Source organism: Oxyura jamaicensis, chromosome 4, assembly GCF_011077185.1.
Source record: "Oxyura jamaicensis isolate SHBP4307 breed ruddy duck chromosome 4, BPBGC_Ojam_1.0, whole genome shotgun sequence".
NCBI classification, from domain to species: domain Eukaryota; kingdom Metazoa; phylum Chordata; class Aves; order Anseriformes; family Anatidae; genus Oxyura; species Oxyura jamaicensis.
Window position 1 is genome coordinate 65,877,585 of NC_048896.1, and position 18,987 is coordinate 65,896,571.

The following is an 18,987-nucleotide window of genomic DNA, read 5'->3' on the forward strand; positions in this document are numbered from 1 at the left end:
TTCGCTTTTGGGGGATTAGCCTCTCTGTTGAGAACAGAGCCTTCCCATGTGGGTTCAGGTCCTGCTGGCAGGAGGGAGACCCCAGTGTGCAGGCGTGTTGTTTATTCAGCTCCTCGCCAAGCTGGAGAGCTGGGACTCCTCCCTGACACATGGGGCCTGCACCGCTCCTGCCTCATAGCAATGGGAGGGATGCGGGGCTGTTCCCCCAGCCAGGAGGTGGTGGCAATGCAAGGGGTTTGCCAAGCGTGCAGGGGTGGGAGCCTTGATAAAGCTCCATGGCTCCGGACAGCAAAACAGGAATGTGCTTCACTGCTTCTCATCAAACTTCTCCAGCCTTTTTAATGCTGTCCTGTCCTTTAACTGCAGCTGCAACTTACCACTAAGTCACACATTTTCATATGATTTTACCTTCCCAGTGCTTCCAGTTCAGTCCTGGCTGGTTAGCAAGTCTAACTTTTAATTCTTTTAATCTTATCCAGGCTGAGCAGGGAACTGTCCTGAAGTTTCTCCCATTTTATTTCTGAAAGTTTGGCTCCAAGTTTGTATTGACTTGTGGCTACAGCCACATAAGTTTGAAGCCAGATTTGACATTTGGATCTTTGATTCGCCAGAAAGTCAGAAAGCTCTCTGTGCATACGTTCTGTGTGTGATTTTACACAGCAGTTACTCTGCCTAAGGTCAGCTCTAATTTACACTTAGAAACTTGCCTCGAGACTCATATTTTACAGCTTGTAGCATACAAGTAACTTGACGAGGGATAGGAACACCTACTTTGGGGATCTGTGGTCAGAAAGGCTCAGGAGATACAGAACTGGCAAGATATGCTTTTGGAATGGACACCGAAAGCTGACGGTTCAAAAGTTCAGGTTTTTGACTCTTTAACTCTCTGACTGTTAGCACAGCTCTTAAAATGGTACGCGTAAAGATGGAAGGGAATACAATTTCTCCCAATGGCCTTGAGTGAAAAACAAATCTAATTCATACCATATGAAAGTTGCTTCTCTTACTATAAAGTTGTTGCCAAGTTGCTGAGAAATGGTGATGGAAGACACACTGAGCACTGCTGCAAAGACATTTTGAACTGGTGACTGCTCAGTGACTGCTGCAAGCATGGTCTGCCCTTCTCCGCTGCTCAGAATGAAGTTTTGCTGTTTGTATCACCTGCACAGCACAGAGGCTTGGTGTAACAGCTGAGATGTGTTTTGCATGCCTCGCAGGCCACAGCTCATGCGAGTCAGAAGGCTGCAAGCTGGAGACTCGCAAAAACAAAGCAACCCCTCCTTGGGAGGAAAGCGGGATACAAAAACGTCTGGCTGCATCTGCTGCTCAGTGTTGAGTGATGATATGGATGTGGTGTAACAGAGCCCCACCTAAAAAGCTTCTGTCTCTGCTGCACAGGCAGGTCTCCTGGGGAAGAGGCTGGTGCCCTGTTTCTCCAACACCTCATCTCCTTCTACTCCCTTCCACCCCTCTCCATGGAAGAGGGGTGGATGCAACACGTGCAGAGAGAGCAGATCGCTGCACATGTCTGACTTTGGCAGCCGGCTCTCTATTTTTCTTTGGCCCTGACAACACACTGATGTTCAGGCTTTCTCATTTCCAAGAGTTTGTGTAATGAGCTCTGCCCTCTACAAACTGACAGTATGGTTACAAATGAAAGGAAGGCACTGAATCAAACCTGAGCCCTAACGCAACAAGAGAAAAACTTGAAAGAACCAAGAAGCCACGTTAGTGCCCATTGGGCAAATCAACTTCCTGAAGGTTTCCTGCATGCCACTTCACTTGAGAGCTCCACATGTATGTGAGAAACAGAGGCAGCAATGCCAGGGCCTCACCCGTGGGATAAAAGCTGTTCTAGTTTGTGTACTTGCCACCTTACAATAACAACCCGTCTTTAGTTTGAAAAGAATTCAAGACTTAGAACAAACAAGGAATGAAAATAATGCTGCCTACAACCATGAGCTTGAAGAGCACCTGCCTGGGAACCTGTGCTATACGTGCTCCTGGCTTTTAAGAGGTGTTTGGTAACTGAGTGACTGGGAGCTTGTGGGGAAGCCCCACACTGTGGTGGCGATGGCTCTGTTCCCCCCAGCAGCACTTGAAAGAAGCAGGAGGCACAGCTCCTGCTTGCCCGTGCTGCCTGCCTGCAGCCCACCTCCAGCTGCCAAGTGTAAAGCATCAGAGAGGCCACCACTGTGGTGCCCTCTAGTTCCACCAGTATAGTTAAACTGGTGCCACAGGATGGAGGGACTACCTCCTGTTAAGAGCAGGCTGTGGTACAAGTATTAATACCAGCTAGTACTTACACCAGACAGCCTGATTACTTCTCATCGTGTCTCTGTGTTGGGAGGTACCAGTACAGCAGTCCTCTCCATTTCTCAACGTGGTGATGCTCCTACTTCACCACCCTGCTGCCACACACAGAATAATATATTTCAGCACAGAGCAGGAGCAAGAAGAGGGATTCTGCAGGAATACTACAGCAGCTCTAGTTATATCCAGTGCTATATCCTTCAGGCTGGGAGCGTGCTAGTCTTTTCTCTAGCTTCCCTTTTATAAAGATCTTTCTCTAACCAATTTCTTACTTTAAGTAGATTTGGATATTAAAATAAATAATATAAATGTATCTCTGCTGTAGGCTTTGAAAGATTCCCTGATAGCTGTGGGAACTGATGCAGAGTTCCTATTCCTCTTAAAAATATCTTTTTTAATTCCTGCTTACATGATTAGGTCTTGAAGCACAGAGACATTCAATCACCATCTTGGAGTATATCGTGAATTGTAAATATCTGCAGTAGAAAAGAACCTAAAATGCTTCAGGCAAAGCATTCAATGGGAATGTTTTGACTAAGTAATGCTGTGAGTTAAGTTTGCCTTCACACCTTTATCCAAAAGTACAGGAAAGAGCAGTAAGTGACTCTCAAGCAAACTGGGCTTTGACTTACTTACAGCCCAGGTACCCTGTGATATCCCCTTTCACGGGCTGTCACCTCCAGACTTCTCAGGCACCGCAAGTCTCTCCAGTTCTTCAGATGCATTTGAGATCCCATGCTCTTAAAAACACCTCCAAGATCGAGGTAGCTAAATTGCTGGAGATTTCCGTGGGGGCGAACGGAAATCAATTTAATTCCAGCTTATGTCAAATACCACTTAAATCACCAGGTGATCAGATTAAGTTCCATCAGTACAAGACAGGTTTTAAATAAGTGTCTGCATGAGTTTCTCTAGCAGTTCAGTGAAACAAATTAAACCAGGTTTTTACCAGCACTGCCTGCTCTGAGTCACAGCTTTTAGGCTCTGATCCTCATACTCAAGCTTATTACTACAAACAAGAACAGGGGGATCTGGCTCCATCAGGGCCATGCTGAGGTAACCGTACCAGGAGCACTGCGTGGTACCAGAGATCCCCTTCTCCTGCCTAAGGCCCCTTAGGCCTAACCCTCTGCCAAAATCCCTTCCGTGTACCCAAACTGCTTTCCAGTGTGACACCGCAACTTAGCTATGTTTTCATAATGAGCTATCTCATCATTATGTTTATTTCTGATCTGTTAGTGCCTAGGCAACCCCTTTTCACATACTGGCTGCTCTGCAACCATTTAACGACTGTCTTCTCTTCCTCAGAAACTACAAAAAAAAGTTTGCAGCACAGGAGAGAGCCATCAGGGAAACAGCGAGGAAGGCGCGTCTCCTCTTCTCTTGGCAGGTTCACAATCATATGCTGTTTCAGAGATTGTGGTTCTCACTATTGGTTGGATGCTGAAGTGGAACACAGCATTTGCAAGCTTGCTTTTACACTGCGCTACCAACAAGGCACATGCATTCCAAGATGTGCATAACGACAGTATAAAAATAGGTAGATTAAAAGGGTGGGGGGGAAGAAGACAGAGTTATATTTAATTATTCTCTATTTTCTTCATGTTAAAGAATCATCTCTGACACACGCCCAGATAAAGAAAGCAAAGCCTCCAGCCGCAAAATCAATGCCAACTCTTCTCTAATATACTCCCAGTTCACAGCACATAGCATCCTGTAAAACCCAGCTTTGTGCCCACAAAGGATGATGCTCATTTGTTTGCAGTTACTGTGAGGATGAAGGAAGAAGTGAAGGACCTGTACAAAAAGAAATCATGCTCTGTGCTCTAAAGCTGGTAAGACTCGAGTTTAAAACTGATGCTCGCCAGCAGCAAATCTAGTGTGCTTCTTGTTGAGCAATCTTGCTCCTTTGAGATTGCTACTCTGGTAAACAAGAGGGTTAAGCTTTATCCTTCTGAGACATGACAAAGCATTTCCTAGGGCTGCCATGCCCACCCATCACTCATCTGAGATGTTCTCAGCCTTGTGCCTAACCCCCAAATCACCATGTGCTTACAATCAGGTGCCTGCCCTCACTGAACCCGTCGTGGAAGCGGGGGCATGGGGCTGCATCAGGACTGCAGTCTGAAGCTGGAGGTGAAGAGCAGCAGGGCAAGAGCAGTGTCTGCACCGAGGCGATGCAGGCTGCACCATGCTGATCTGGCTGCCTCAGCCTGACAGCTGAGCTCTGCTGGCCTCTGCGCATCACTAACGCGTCTGCAAAAGCGCAAGCGCTGCTCGCAGCACCACCGGTCGGGTCCGAGGTGTGACAAGCAGGAGCGGGAGGCCTGCAGAGAATCACAGGTTTTTCAAGTGGCACTTCACACTCCAGCGAATGCAAATGCTTGCAGCTTTGGGGCTCAGGACACACGCACACAGGCGACCGAGTCAGGACACCGCATAACTGCCTTCATTCTAGCTCCTTATGTCTTCTGGAGAGCATGCTGAAGCAGACGGGCCCTGTTGTACCACCAACTGTCCTGTTACTGCCCCTGAATGACAAACACATCGGGACTGTAACACTGGCGGCCTCCTTTGGCTGCAAGTCCCCTTCCAGGAGGAGGCCGTGCGGAACGGCGGGAGATGCTGCCGGCACGGGGGGTGCTGCAGCCAGCCAAGGCGCCCGGGCTGCGGGAGATGGAGTTGGAAGGCGGGCAGCCCAAGGCCCAGGCGCTGCGCACGCATGGCCGGTGATCTGTGGGGTTCAGGCTGTCAGCTCCTGAAGGTCCACCGACTTGGCAGTCAACGCTCCCTGCCCCTTCTGTGCTGACGGAGAGGTAGGTGCCAAAACAGCTCCCCACGCTGGCTGCGTTTCAGAGGGTGAGGGGAAGGTGAGAGCTGGACAGAGCTGCAACTTGCCAGCCACCACGATTTCTTCCTGAAAACCGAATGTGATATCGGCTTACCCTGTGTGAAGGACCTTGCTTACTACAAGTGGTATCAAGTTTTGAAATCCTTCTCAGCCATTTGATACTGATGTTTTCAACTAGGGGCTGGCAACAGCATAAAAAGAGGGGCTTCGAAAGTCATTTCCTCTTCACTCTCCCAGCCCTCGGGTTTAACTCCATCCTCCTGGCAATACTCCTGGCAATTCTGGGTTTCTGCAAAGTTAGCGTTTTGCTTTTTCTGTGTGCTGTGTGAAGGGGACCATAGCAAGGTGGGTGTAAATACTGCAGAAGCAGCACTATCACATTTAGCCTTAGAGATTTTTTTCTTCTTTTAAACCTTTTAAATTTTGGATTTAAAAAAAAAAAAAAAAAAAAAAGATCCTCCAGTACCTTAACCCAAACCCATATTTTCCTTCATCTCACTTTTCTAGTGACAGGAGAGGTAGCTGAGCTGCTCTCCTCCAAAGATTTCAATTTCCAACTCAAAAATGATGATGTCCACAGACTTTTAATGGTTTCCCTTTAAGGGACCACCTCTGAATATAAGTAAAAGGATCGACAAGCTATGCTCACCATTTATAAAAAATATTCCAACAAAGGAACTTCTCTTTTCGTACCATGAGAAGTCATTTAAATGTAGCTCATTGCTACACATGTATAATTCCTAAATAAACATAATGAAAAGAACTATGTAAGTTTTCACATAAATCCAATTTTTCCATGTGCAACTGAATAAATATCATCTGTGGATGTCACAAACAAAATGATATGTCCTTCATCTTGTAAGTTTAGGGGTACGGTGGCTGTTCAGGGGCTCACAAGTTTACATCTCTGGCATTTTTTCAGTCACCTCATTTCATCTAAGAGAAAGGTTTCATCTCTACACCCGGCTTCATGTGGATTGCATTCAGCTCTGCCCTAATGGTAAGATAGATTTTTATATTTATGACATCCCTCTCATGTGAGCCACTCTAGATTTTTTTGTTCGGCCCCAAGGTTTCTTGGAGAGGGAAGCCAAAGGTAGCCATGCCAACTACACAGCTCATGGTGCCTTTTCCTACTGCATTGCCATCCCCACTGCGACCAGGGTAAGGAGGAGAGCCCTGGAGACATGTCCGTGGGACCCTCCGTGTGCAGGAGGACATGCCACGCTCTGGGGACAGGACTAGGAGCCACTGATCTCCTCTAGCACCATCCGCTGGGCACCACTTCTACCCTCAGGTCTACCTGGCTTCAAATTTGAATATCCACCCTTATTCCAGCACAGAATTAATGCTTTCCAGGAAGTGGAAAACTACCCACTGCTAGATGACACCTTTGTATTTTGTATAGAAAAAACAGAGTTCAGTTACTGAATGAAAAGCTTTCAGAGAGAAACAACAGAAACTTTAATGAGACTTGCTGCCTAGGAGAAGCCTAGCGTAAAGGGTAAGAAGGGAGATAGCCATATTCACAGACTATAATAAAGTCAGGGAGGTAAATAACAAACAACTATGCAGTCAGATACAGAAAGACTTAGATCACTCAAGTACCTGGGCTCGAAGATAGCAAATGCTAGCAATCAACGCAGATAAATGAAGAAGACTGACTCTTGAGCAAGGAACAGGGAATTAGTATTTGCTTAGGTGAATAAATGCAGAAAGACATTGGCAAGGGAGAGGCTTCTGAAGCACGGAGAAGATTTCCCCAAGCTACCAACACAAAGAGCATCTCTGCAGTGAAGGAAACAAACAAGCAAAGAGCTCCTACAGGCTCAACAAAAAGACAAGGCGAGTTAAGAGTTACACATGGAGCTCTCGGCACCCTTCAGCAATACTAACCGTACTGCAAGGAACAGGCTAAAGACATATGAGAGCAGGAAGGCAATGGAGATATTACAGGTGTGATTTACTGCAACTACAGGGCACCTCCATCAAATACGGAGATGAACACAATTGTCTTCCTCATCATCCAGAAGCACAGGCATTTACTTTCTGTACCGTACAGTGCCTTTCACTTTTAATTGTATTTTTTTCTTGGCTTTAGCATCACCACCTGCTACTCCATTTGACAGCTTTGCCTAACAATAGGCTGTACATAAATGTGCTAATTTCACAGCCTTTTTTTTTTTTTTTTTTAATCAAATCAAATCCATGCTTACTGTAACGTGGCTCTCAGCTGAACGGGACCTGAATCTAGCATCCTTTCCTCTGTGGCCATCACAAAAGTACTTGTGCATTATGGCAGTAACCAACCAGACATATATTTCAGCAACCCTCCTCTAAAAAGCTGCAGAAAACACATTGTTCTCACAGGGGGAATGTAAGGCTCTAACAGATCCTACATCCTAATTAAACGGATTGTTAGCTAACGCCGGAGAGGAGCCAGAGAGCACCTTTTTTTCTGTTTAAGCAACACACTTTGTGAAAAAGAATATTTTTCACCGCAAGCATTGAGGTGAGGGAAGCTGGCTGTGTCATGACAAACTCTTATTTTAACCCTGATCAAATGCAGGACAAGGGTCGCTGGTGCAGGGAAGCAAGCCGGGCTCCTTAAAACAACATGGATCACTCACTGCATGTTACTGCCAACGTTATTGCCACCCAGATATAAATATGTACGTGGACTATCATTTTCTTGTAACAAATGGTAAAAGATATCCTGGTGACAGTGAGGCAGTCATGGAGAAAGGATTACTTTATCACCTACCTATGACTATGTTTCCCAAGCAACGTTCTCGCCAATCAGATGCCCTGGGTGATCATTAGTTCTTGCACATGGCAGCAATGAAATTGTCCCTTAAAGTAAATCATTCAAGGATTTTTATAATCTGAAATAAAATTTTCTAATATTTTTTTCCTAAGTTTTCCAGGTTTAGGGTTTAATCTTTTATTATTTATTGTACGGCAGTTGTGAAGGGCATGATGAGAAGCCCTGTGTAAATAGTTGTCGTTGGAGGACCAGTGCATGACAATGCTGCATTTAAGAAATTAATGATTTTTTCCTTTCTCTTATTATCTCAATGTTCTTTGTGAGGATGTTCAAATTGAACAGAAACCAATAACAGTAAAACAAAACTCACTAAAGCTTCACTTTGGCTTCTGTGTATTTTCCCACCTCATGGCTAAAGTTGCTGATAAATATTCTTTCGAAATTGTACTGGAGGAGGAGAACAGCATATATATTTTCTCACATTTAGAGTATCAAATTCAGAGAACACGATTTTCTACTGTTTGAGATAGAGTATTCCTCTATTTTCATACTCTCTAGGATTTATTGCTCTTTTTAACTACTACCAACACAATTTAACCTTTGCTATCTTCACCTCTGGTAATTTTTTCTGTCCCACCAGAGCCTGAATTACATGCTAATCATAGCAAAATACCGGACATTCTCTTAACTGTGGGCTTAAAAATAATCCTCTTTCAATAGAAAAAGACATAAAATATCTCATTAGACCAATAGCACTACCAGGCACAATCCATCCTAGAGTATAAAAAAAATTATGCTACGCGTCATTTCTTTCTAGCTGAATTCTCCGACACCCGGAACTCAGAGCGAGCATTTTGGTGCAAGCCTGCTGCTGACCTGGATGTAGAGCAGCTCCAGCGCTTACTGCAGGGCTTCATCCTGCTCGGCTGAACAACAAGGCTTGAACAGGAGTAAGGTCAAAGCTGCACACTGCTGTCTTTCATGCTATTGAAGCGCCTGAACATTAAAGGCTTGATTAAAAGGTAGTGACTCATCCCCTGCATTTCTAAGGATCACTGTTTTGTTCGTGTACTGCCACTTGTCCTGTGTTTCGTATCAGATGCCTAACATCAATAAGGTAACGTCTGAGCCCAAGTTCATCAGAGCCTCCCCAGACCTTTCCCCACCTGCTTGTACTTGATTTTAAAAAGCAGCTATGATATATTTGGGGTGTTATCATGTAAAAAAAAAAAAAAAAAAAAAAAACCTACAATAATGACTTGCTTCTTTGGAGCAGCTCACATCAATGTGTGCTTGCCGGGTCTAGTCCACAGCGGCTTTGAAATCCTTCAAAACAATCCCCCATCTTGCAAGAAGGCAACAGAGGCTCTGCCCAGTACTTCAGACTATTCTACGTCCTTCACAGCTTTTTTATCAGCTTGCCGGTATGTCCTACATTAGGACCAAATCCATACACTACTAAGGACATATAATTCATCCCAAATGATCAAGGATAATTATATGCTTAAAGAGCAATATGCAAAGGTTCTCCTACAGATAATTAAGGAGAAAACTCACAGTTCACCCATGTGGGAAGTTAGCCAGGAAGTGCAGACATACTTTGGGAATTCATCCATTATTTATAATCTGCAGTGTCTTGTCAAAAACCCTAAATGAAAAGTTAAAGCTTTAACACATTCTCCAGCATACTGCTGGGCCATCACCTCCCATTAGTTTTAAGTAACACTCCCATTGGGCCAGATTCATCAGAAGGTTTCCTGGCACCTGCTTAAACCCTCTGGACCTCAGTGAGGTGTCAGCGCAAGAAAGCTCACGATCGGCCACTGTCGCTGCCCTCGCCCTGGGATTCTGCCAGAGGCACGCGAATGCAGCCCCACATCCAGATGCGAGCTGGGGGGTCAGCCCTCAGTGAACCTATCTCAGCCATCCAGGCAGAGCTTTCTCTCCCCACCGCCTCCAACAGCACGTGCAGACAAGTGCCCCAGGTCTTACCCTTGCCACCAGTTTCCCACCGATGCATGTGGATGCTGACAAATGTGCAAGGGGCTGACCGCAACATGACTGCCGGCAGGCCAGAACTGGGCAGTGGTCTTACATCACAAATACTAATGGTGACAAAACAATGCCACTTCTGGTTGGCACCCTAACACCGCCCTTGGTTTCCCATTGGAAATGTCCTTCCATTTCATTTCCCTTTTTCGTTAAAAACAAAAACCACCACCAGGCTACCAGTATCACTGTAGAATGACCCTACAGTATTTCAGTTAAAATAGCTCATCTTTAGACCCATTTTTTTCCTGGACACCCCTACACTTCCCATTCACAGCCAAGGCACAAAACCCAATTAGTTATTAATTGAGGCACGTTAAAATTCATTAACTCTGCATGTGAAGCTTAAGCTATAATTAACTGTCTTCCCAGGCTTTTGTTCTTTAATCTCCAGGTAGAAGGTCCCATTGTTAATAAGAAAGATAACGCACAATCCTACAATCTCTCTTGTGGGTAGATAACTTAGTTCTGGTGGTGGCAATGTGACATTAACCCCAGCAGGGACGTCTCTTGTTAATGCTGTCCTGTCAGCTATTGAACATTGTGCACCACATGTGAATTGGAGCATATTTTGAAAGGACAGGGGCATAAGAGAAAAACAACAATGAAAATGTTTTTGAAAGGTCATTTTCAACAAGCTCAATGTCCTGCTACAGGACACATATACCAGTCTCATTACTACATGCATATCTTTCCTTCCAGCTTCGCCTCTGCAAGAATTTTCATTTTAAAGAGCTACTAAAAAAGCAGCTCAAGGCAAGTTCTTGTTTCACATATGGAACAGCACGAAGCCAACCTTTATTTTAAAGCAAAATGAACGCAGAAATTAAGTTACATGTCAAGTTCCAAGGCTTAGCATTGCAGCGATTGCTCTGGAATTTGCATACATTTCTGCTACTTCTCCACTCACTAAATGGATGCCCAGGCTTGCAAAGAAATCAGCTCAAACCTAACCTACATAAAAAGCGCCTCTTCCCAAATGGAGCTGCTTTTAGGATGGAATTTCACAAGTGGTTCAGTGGAAGCAGCTTCCCACTTCTAATTTAGGCACCATCTTAGGCAGAAAGCACATCCTGGCTTTAAACCTGAAGATGGTAGATTCTGTCCTCAATAAACAACACCAGGAAGAGAAGAACATAAAGAACTGGAATAACTGAAATGAAAATGGCATGCCTTTTACTTGGTCTTTTGTTGAGGTGCTGACCTACGAGCCATAGCATCACAGTGCTTTGACCAAATAAAAAAAGTACAGGTGAAGTGGAAAGAAGAGAAAGAACAAGCTGCTTCTGGGGCTGGGTAGCCTTCCAAGCTCAGCCATCACTTATTTCAAACACGCTTAATGCAGTAACAACCAAGATGCTGTGTGCACTGGAGGGACTGCTCCCAAGGGGCACAACAAGCGGGCAGAGATGGTGCCTGTACCCAGGGGGACAAGAGAAGCTCTGCTTGGAGTTTATGGCTTGCAGCATCTCTCCAGATCCGGGAGGTGAGCTGTAAATGTATTTTCTCAAAGTCTCCGCTCCTTCCTGAAGACTTGTGCTGCTGCTAAGAGCCGATTCGCTTCACCAAAACCAAAGGTTGCCATCCAGCCATGGGTGGCCAGGGGCGGGGGCCAGTCATCGCGGGGAGGCAATGGAGCCAGGACTCTGCTTCCACTCATTCCCCCCACCCCCTCACTTCTGCAATGTGCCAGCCTACACATTGGAGCTGGCACAGAGGGAAGGCAGTCTGTGCCAGAAAACAAGTCTGGTGCAGATTATTTCCCTGCTGGAGCAATGAGGAAGCCATAGAGACTTTGGGAGTCGCAATATGGTTGCTAACCCCGTTCCTGCTGCAATGCAATCATGCGCTGCTTCCTGTGGGGGCTGGACTGTCTGTGGGGCCCCCATCCAGCCTGCGGCACGGAGAGCGGCAAGAGCAGCACCGGTGGTGCAGTAAGTCTGAAGGAGATTTCCCTAGGCTCTAACAAAGCTTTCAGAGCTCTATGAATGTCTGTACAGGCTGCACACGCTCATCCAGCATCAAGAGCATTCCAGGTACCACTTCCGAGACATCTGGGGCAAGCAGCTGGAAGAAGCAGCAGCAAAGGAAAAGGCAACTGGAAATCAGAAAGCGCAGTCAAGACACAATCTGATTTTTGCAGTACCTTGTATGCATGCTACAATTTGTATTATTTGGCTTCACGTAATGTGCAGACACCATGTGTCCATCCATTGAGATGTGCCTTTAACAGGTGGCCTGCGCCTGTCTGGAGATGGCACCACCCACCGCATTGCAGGGCTTGCACCCACCCATACACATTAGCCCACGCGGTCAGCTCCGTTCTCCCTTCACTTCTCCCTCTGAGGCTGTGCCAGGGAGCTGCGGATACTGGAGGGCAAAAGCTCAGGCAACTGCTTCAGGCCTCGGAGCCATCGGTCCATGGCAGGGCTGCCTGAACACACTGTTAGGACAGAGACTTATGAGTCAGCAGGGCAGGCAGAGCCAGCCTTAGGTGTTGCTTACTCATCTTCCCACCCGACTTCGTAGCAGCGCTGACAAATTCATTTCTCTGTTGAGGAGTCGGGGAAGCAAACAAGGCTTTTGTGAAAGCCCAGGGAAAAAAAATTGCAGTGACCTTGCACAATTTTTCACATGCCTCTGTATCAATCACAGACGTCCTACCCTCATAAGCTGGAAAAGTAGTGCTAATACCAATATTGATGATGCTGTCAAGCCTTCACAATAGGTGCCTGACAGCGCCGTGTAAGCCAGAGATACGGATAGTTCAGGCAATCAATAGCTTGCAAAGTCTCATGCAGAAAGAGCCACTCGGTGCAAACACAGAAGATGCTGTGGAAAATATCTTCCTTCTCTTTTCTAATCTTGAAAGGATTAATGCTTAAGGGAATCACCTATCTCAAAATCTGCCAGCAATATGCTTTTTTTTTTTTTTTCACAGGAGAATACCAAAACAATTAAGCCCTGTTTCTGCCAAGGAGCATCTGGGGTTGAGAATTAGCAGCTCTCTGTTGTGAGAAGCAGCTAAACAGAAAGTAGAGGATGGTAACAATCATGCTGCACTTCCAACCTGGAGCCCTGGGAACGCTGTGTTGAATTTCCTTGCCATTTCTGGATTTTCCTCCTATGGGCCTGTAAGCTAACAGATCACCTCATCAAGAAGCCCATCTCTGCTCTAAATCCAGGTGGCTTCATTACTCTATCAAAATATTAATAGCGGTGTTATAAGATCAACATTTGTTTTGCCAAGAGCAATGAATAATGCAAACAGTACCGCCTAAAATCATTATTATTTTATTTAGATCAGAGGCTGAGAGCCACCCTCTGATCTTGTGCCAAAACTGGAAGAAAATGAAGAGCATTTAGAGCTGGTGAAAGGTAAAGGATACAAAGGCACAGAGAACCAACTGCTTCATTTATCAACACAGTGCAGAAAGTCAGCAGCCGCATCACATTCCCCATACTACAAAATACACCCTTTTTTCATTTCCTTTCACCTTTGGAGCCTTTGTACTCCAGCAGCTAAGGAATGCTCATTTCTAGAGGAAAGAAGTTTTTTGGTTTCCTTCTTTCTGAAAGCACTGACCCAAAAACTCTATCATTAGTAACAATAATTAAAAGGTGCCATAAGAGGGAGTGTATGGATGATTGCCACTAAAAGGAACAGTCTCATTAATTTATTACAGATTTTTAACTTGGCTTCATTAGGACATGTCTGTTGAAGGCCGTTTAGGACTCTGGGGATGTTCCTGTACTTCAGTGACTCCCTCAGTGTTGTCACAAAGAAGGAAGGCAAGTAAGATCTGTTGGCTAGTATGCAGTTTTGCATATGTAGCCAGGAAATTTATCATTTTGTCAGTCCTGAATCAAGTAGAAGCACCCTCTTGAAATCGAGGACCTGGCTGATAGAGCAGCCATTCAAACAAGAGCTGTGAACACCGGTCCCTGTAGCACAAGAGAATTTCAGACCATCTTTTGTTGCCTTTCTAAACCTGCCAGCCCTCACATGGCCACAGAAACATACCAGTGTGGCTCCAAAAGGCCCAACACGTCAGGCTATCCCAACAGCGATCATCTTTCCATGGCATCTGGGCAGCCCATTCCACTCAGCCTCTCTGGAGAAACTGGTTTTCCTAAATCTTCCTGATAAAAACACCCCAAGTTTGCTCTTAAAGGCAGCTTTTAATTGGGACGTGAGAAAGACACAGCAGCCCTACAAATCATAAATAATGATGAGCACTTGGGAGAAGTTTCCCTCATTAGACAATACCCATAAAGCAGAGTTAACTAATAATTAACAAATCTAGCAGATAGTAAGTATGCAGCCCTCTCTAATGGAGCAGAAGACAGGGAAATATTAAAGAAGTGCTAACAGCTGGCTTGTTAATACTCCGAGAGCCAATTTCCTACGTAAGACTCAAATGGGAAAGCAGAATTATAATTAAAGTCTATTTTAAGATAAACAGGAAAAAAATACCCCACCTCATGAATCATATCTTTTATTATACACATATTTGGCACCTATTGGCCCAGCAAATCTCCCTGGTCAAGGAAGCAGGTGCCCCGGGCCCGCTTCTGACTTCCTGCAAGGGGCTTTCAGCAGGAGGGAGTACTAAATTAGGAGGAAAGGGCCCTCAGAAAGTACTCGAGCACAGCGAGGCCTTTCGGCAGATGGAGGCTGTGGACTCACCATGCTAAGCAGACCAGGAAACACTAGCATTTCCTCCCTTCACTTCCACAAAGACTACGAGCTGGACCAAGAGCCCATGCTTGATCTTCACAGCCACGGAGCAGCATGGCATGTGCCTGGCAGCGAGAAGTGAGGCCACATCCTGCACAGGCATCTCAGGTGACTTCCAGCCTGCTGCAGTTGCTGGGGAAATCGGCTTTACGAAATGATGTTCTATTACTTTGATGTTAGGAAACTACTTCCGTATCAGCATGGTTTAAAATTAAGTCATTCTTGCTTGTAAGCATCTGTCAGGAATGTTTCAAGGTGTGTGCCTCAAAGGAAAATTTCTACAATTAATTTCACAAAAATATATAAATGAATTGCTTCTCTTTTCATTTCTGCGAGCAGTCGGATTCGTTTCCATGTATACTTTTCCTCTAATTGCAGTCAGAAAGAAAAGGCTCGGGTCTTTCATCAGATACCATCCAGAGTGAGTTACCAGGATTAAATCCACCCTGAATGGTAAAAGCAAATTAATCTAGGCTGATAAAGCGTGAGCCTTTAGTTGCCAGGAATCTGCTAAAGCCCCAATCTGCAGAGATTTATTCCTGCACTTCATTTCAAGAACACAGCCAGCCTGCCTCCCTCCAACCCAGCACAACTCCACTTCATACATTCATATATTTATTTTCCTAACTGAAATGCAAAGAAAGGATTTCCTATCCACCATCAGCTTTGTAGACAGCTTGTACCTAAGAAACTCATACAGAAAGGATTCTTTAATTAGTTTAAAACAGCACTGAATGCATGCCTTCATATTGCTCTGAAGTAAAACCAAAACTGCCACCAGTTTCACGAATGTTTTAAGGAGCAAAGAGACAAACTGCATGTTCTAGAGCACTGAATGTCTAAAATATTGTCCTCCCCCCAAAACAAACAAACAAACAGACAAACAAAAGCATGACTATTCCATTGCAATTTTGAAGAATGTTTTTTTTTTCATATCCAAAGATTTATGTTTTGTTTTATCACCAACCGGACACTGTCAGGCAAGTCAGAAAGGTGAGACTGGACTTTGGGAAAGTCAGCTGGTTGCTCCAGCCATGACTTCACGGAGGCCATTTTACACCACCACCCGTGCACTCACAAGCAGCCACAAGTCATCACCACATTAGTGAAGCGTTTATGGAAATGCCTTCAGTTTAAAGCTCTGGGATGCAAAACCTACCTATTCTCTGACCTGATGCTAGCAAACACACACAGCCCAGGACATCTGATTTGAAGCACAGACTAAATGTATTTGTGAAAGAAAGCGTGGTCCTGGTATTGATAGTTTCCCACGGGGAAAAGAAAGAAATGTCTCTACTGAAAGGCTCCTCTGCCCCTTGCTGAAGACTTGAAGCAAGAGAAAAATGCATGAGAGATGCCCTGTACACAGACATCCTACGGTACATACACCAGATTCAAGAGCATTCCTACTCTTTTGGGAATAAAGCAGAGTATTTCTTGCCTGATCAATGGCAAGGTCTCAGTATCTGCAGGGTTCCTCACCTCATTTGCACCATGAAAGACTAATCCCTAATAGACGGTGAGGATTTGTCAAGGACTCAGCAAAGCAGTGACACGAGCCACCGGCCTCTGGCCCCGCCTGGCTGCTGGTGAACAGCTCCAGCACTTGGACACCTGTAGCACCAGAGCCAGGGAGAGGGAAAGAGATGCAGGGTTTATGACTAGGATCTAAAACAAATTTTATTGGAAACTTTTATGTCTGTAGGTTTGAGTAGTTTTTATAGAGAGGAGTTCTGAAAACTGCCATAAAATTTTGCCTTGGGGGTTATGATTACATTTGTATCTTTCCCAAACTTGTATAAATAAAGACGACAGTTTTTACTGTAGAAGCTTAAAAGGTTAGAGACGTATTTGGGTCTGTGATGAACCTTTTATAGATGTGATGTTATAAGAATTTATTCTTAAATATCAATAAAAAAAATACAACTTTACATTTCTTGATAAAGCAGTGGCGATTAGAAAAAGAGCTATGTGGCAGAGGTGGCTGCATTGCTTCTGACTTCCTTTCTGTTCAAATAATGCTTTGTTAATTTTTTGTTGACTGGAAGCAATTAATTAATTTGTATTCTGTCAGAGGAGGAAGGTTTTTTCTAAGGATGCTTCCTGGTCTCCTGGTGTTTCACGTGAGATTCACCTCACACCTGATTTTGGTCATGAGTTGGTATAAACCCTCTTTATGAGGGACTGGCACCTCATATACTTATACCTTTACAAATATGCTGTATGATTTTTGTACGAGTAAATGAGAAATAATACCTATGTTTTACGTAGCATATGGAAGGCTAAAAACATTGAAGGACTCACCGCTGTTGGAGCTGCTATGGACCCTTCCACACTTCTGCTGGTCAATGCTGTATATTTTCCTATGCAGGGTCACTCTCCCTTTCTCCCCCCTCTCCCACATATCTGTACATTCATGTCCATAACCAATTACTCTCCAAAGTTTGGCAGTGACAGGAACGCAAGAGCAAACACTCCCAGTTCCAGGAGCACTTTGTACTGGTTAAAACAAGCATCCCAACGGGTCCCAGGGGAGTGAGGTAAACCACAGCAGCGGGGCTCTTTATCGGGATTAATACACTTATTTTGCAAACATGGAACAGATTGTTTGTAAAATGAACACTTGAACACCGGAAACAAGGACTATTGAACCTGCTCCCTCCTCTCAAGCACAACCACAGTAGGATTTTAAATTTCAATGAAATGAGTGATAATCTTATTTGTTGCAGATAGGATGACTAATTAGTGAGGAAAACTCCTTGAAAGCATTCAGTGCAAGCAGTTCTCTCTGAACACAGTGCACGGCACAGCGGGGCACTGAGCACTGCACTGGCATGGATACACACTACTCCGCACCGTGTGCACATGTCCCTGAGGATGCATGCTGATCAAACTGGGCCTTCATGAAGTTAAGCAACACAACCATGCACTTGAATGAAACTTTTTGCCCACAGATACCTTAAACAAATTACACACCTTCATTCCAAAACATACATTTTAAGACAAGTATTCACAATGAATTACCACGCTGCATAAACAGTGATAGACACAAAGTAAACATGAAATCAAGGTATCCAAACAGAAATAGAACATTAAAACCATATAAACAGGCAGAGAAAAAAAAGCCAAGAAACAGCGCTCTTTTTATTTTCTTCTTTATTTCAAGAAACTTCCCTTTCTCTTACCTTGATTTCCTCTTGATCAAATGCTGCTCAGAAGAATTTTACGTTGTAGTAACAGTGAAACATGGACTTAACAGAATGCCATTGGAAATCATAATATTTATTTCCATTTGTTGTACGTGATTCAGAGTTAAATTAATTTTTACTAATTGCCTTTTCATCTAACACAACGGTTCCTGCTAAGTAAGATTTAAATATCTCTTACCTTAGAGTCCTCATCTTGTGTGCTGCCCCATGACCGTACCCTTGGGCAGTCGATCCATGGCTATGCTGGGTCACTGGAGATACAGCTGTACTGCAGCATCCAACACAGATTAGACAGCTGGTGCATGAGACACTTTAAGAGACCTGAAAAAGAAATGTGTGGGTTTGAACCATGCCATGGTAAAATATTTTAACATTTTGCGATAAATAATTTTCCGTTCTATGAGAAATACAACTGTAAAAATACAAACTTTTGTATTGATTAGAATGAAAATAAATTTTGAGGCATTGGAGATAGTATGAAAACTTTCTTTTAATGATTCCAGTGGTAACTTCTCTTTTGCCACCACCTTTATGCTGTGTGTTGTCAGAATGGAAGGCCAGAAAAGCGAGCCCATCCACTGCTGTGTGTTTGCAGAGAGCCTGCTCTGATAGGCACTGTGGCAATACAACTAATAAGTAAGAGGACATGTTATGACTGGTTCCTAGCATTCAAACAATTAGGATTCATTCTACCAAGCACTTCTACATATGCCGAAGCCACACTGGTATCTAAGTTCAACATTTCCTGAAGTACTTCATCAAATGATAAAGATTACTGTTAGTTGCATCCATCAGCAGGCTTAAGAGAGACCAGAAGGGGACAGGTACCCTTTAAGTATTGCACAGCTACCCAGAAACTTAGCTGCTTTACAACAATTCAAAGTTAGGATAACTCCTAATAGCAAATTATCATTTTTTTTCCTCTTTCCCTGAGGAGCAACCAAGGTCTTAGCAAAGCTGGGGTGACCACAGCTAGCTAAAATACACTTCTCTGGGAAAAGGGAGGCTGACGCTGCAGACACCCATTCCAGCTTTCTTTTTAGAGCAGCTGCTTTCC

The 18,987-nt window shown here is 44.4% G+C and overlaps 1 long non-coding RNA gene across 2 annotated transcripts in view; it reads right to left on the minus strand.

Annotated features, from left to right (window-relative positions):
* Positions 1-3,659: 3,659 nt before the first annotated feature.
* LOC118165750 overlaps positions 3,660-18,987 on the minus strand; it is a 212,985-nt gene continuing 197,657 nt past the window's right edge. For both annotated transcript variants that reach the window (XR_004750221.1, XR_004750222.1), the window contains exons 3-5: positions 18,109-18,251; positions 16,722-16,724; positions 3,660-5,577 (exon numbers count right to left, since the gene is read on the minus strand). This is a non-coding gene — a long non-coding RNA (uncharacterized LOC118165750). The remainder of the gene's footprint in view (positions 5,578-16,721; positions 16,725-18,108; positions 18,252-18,987) is intronic.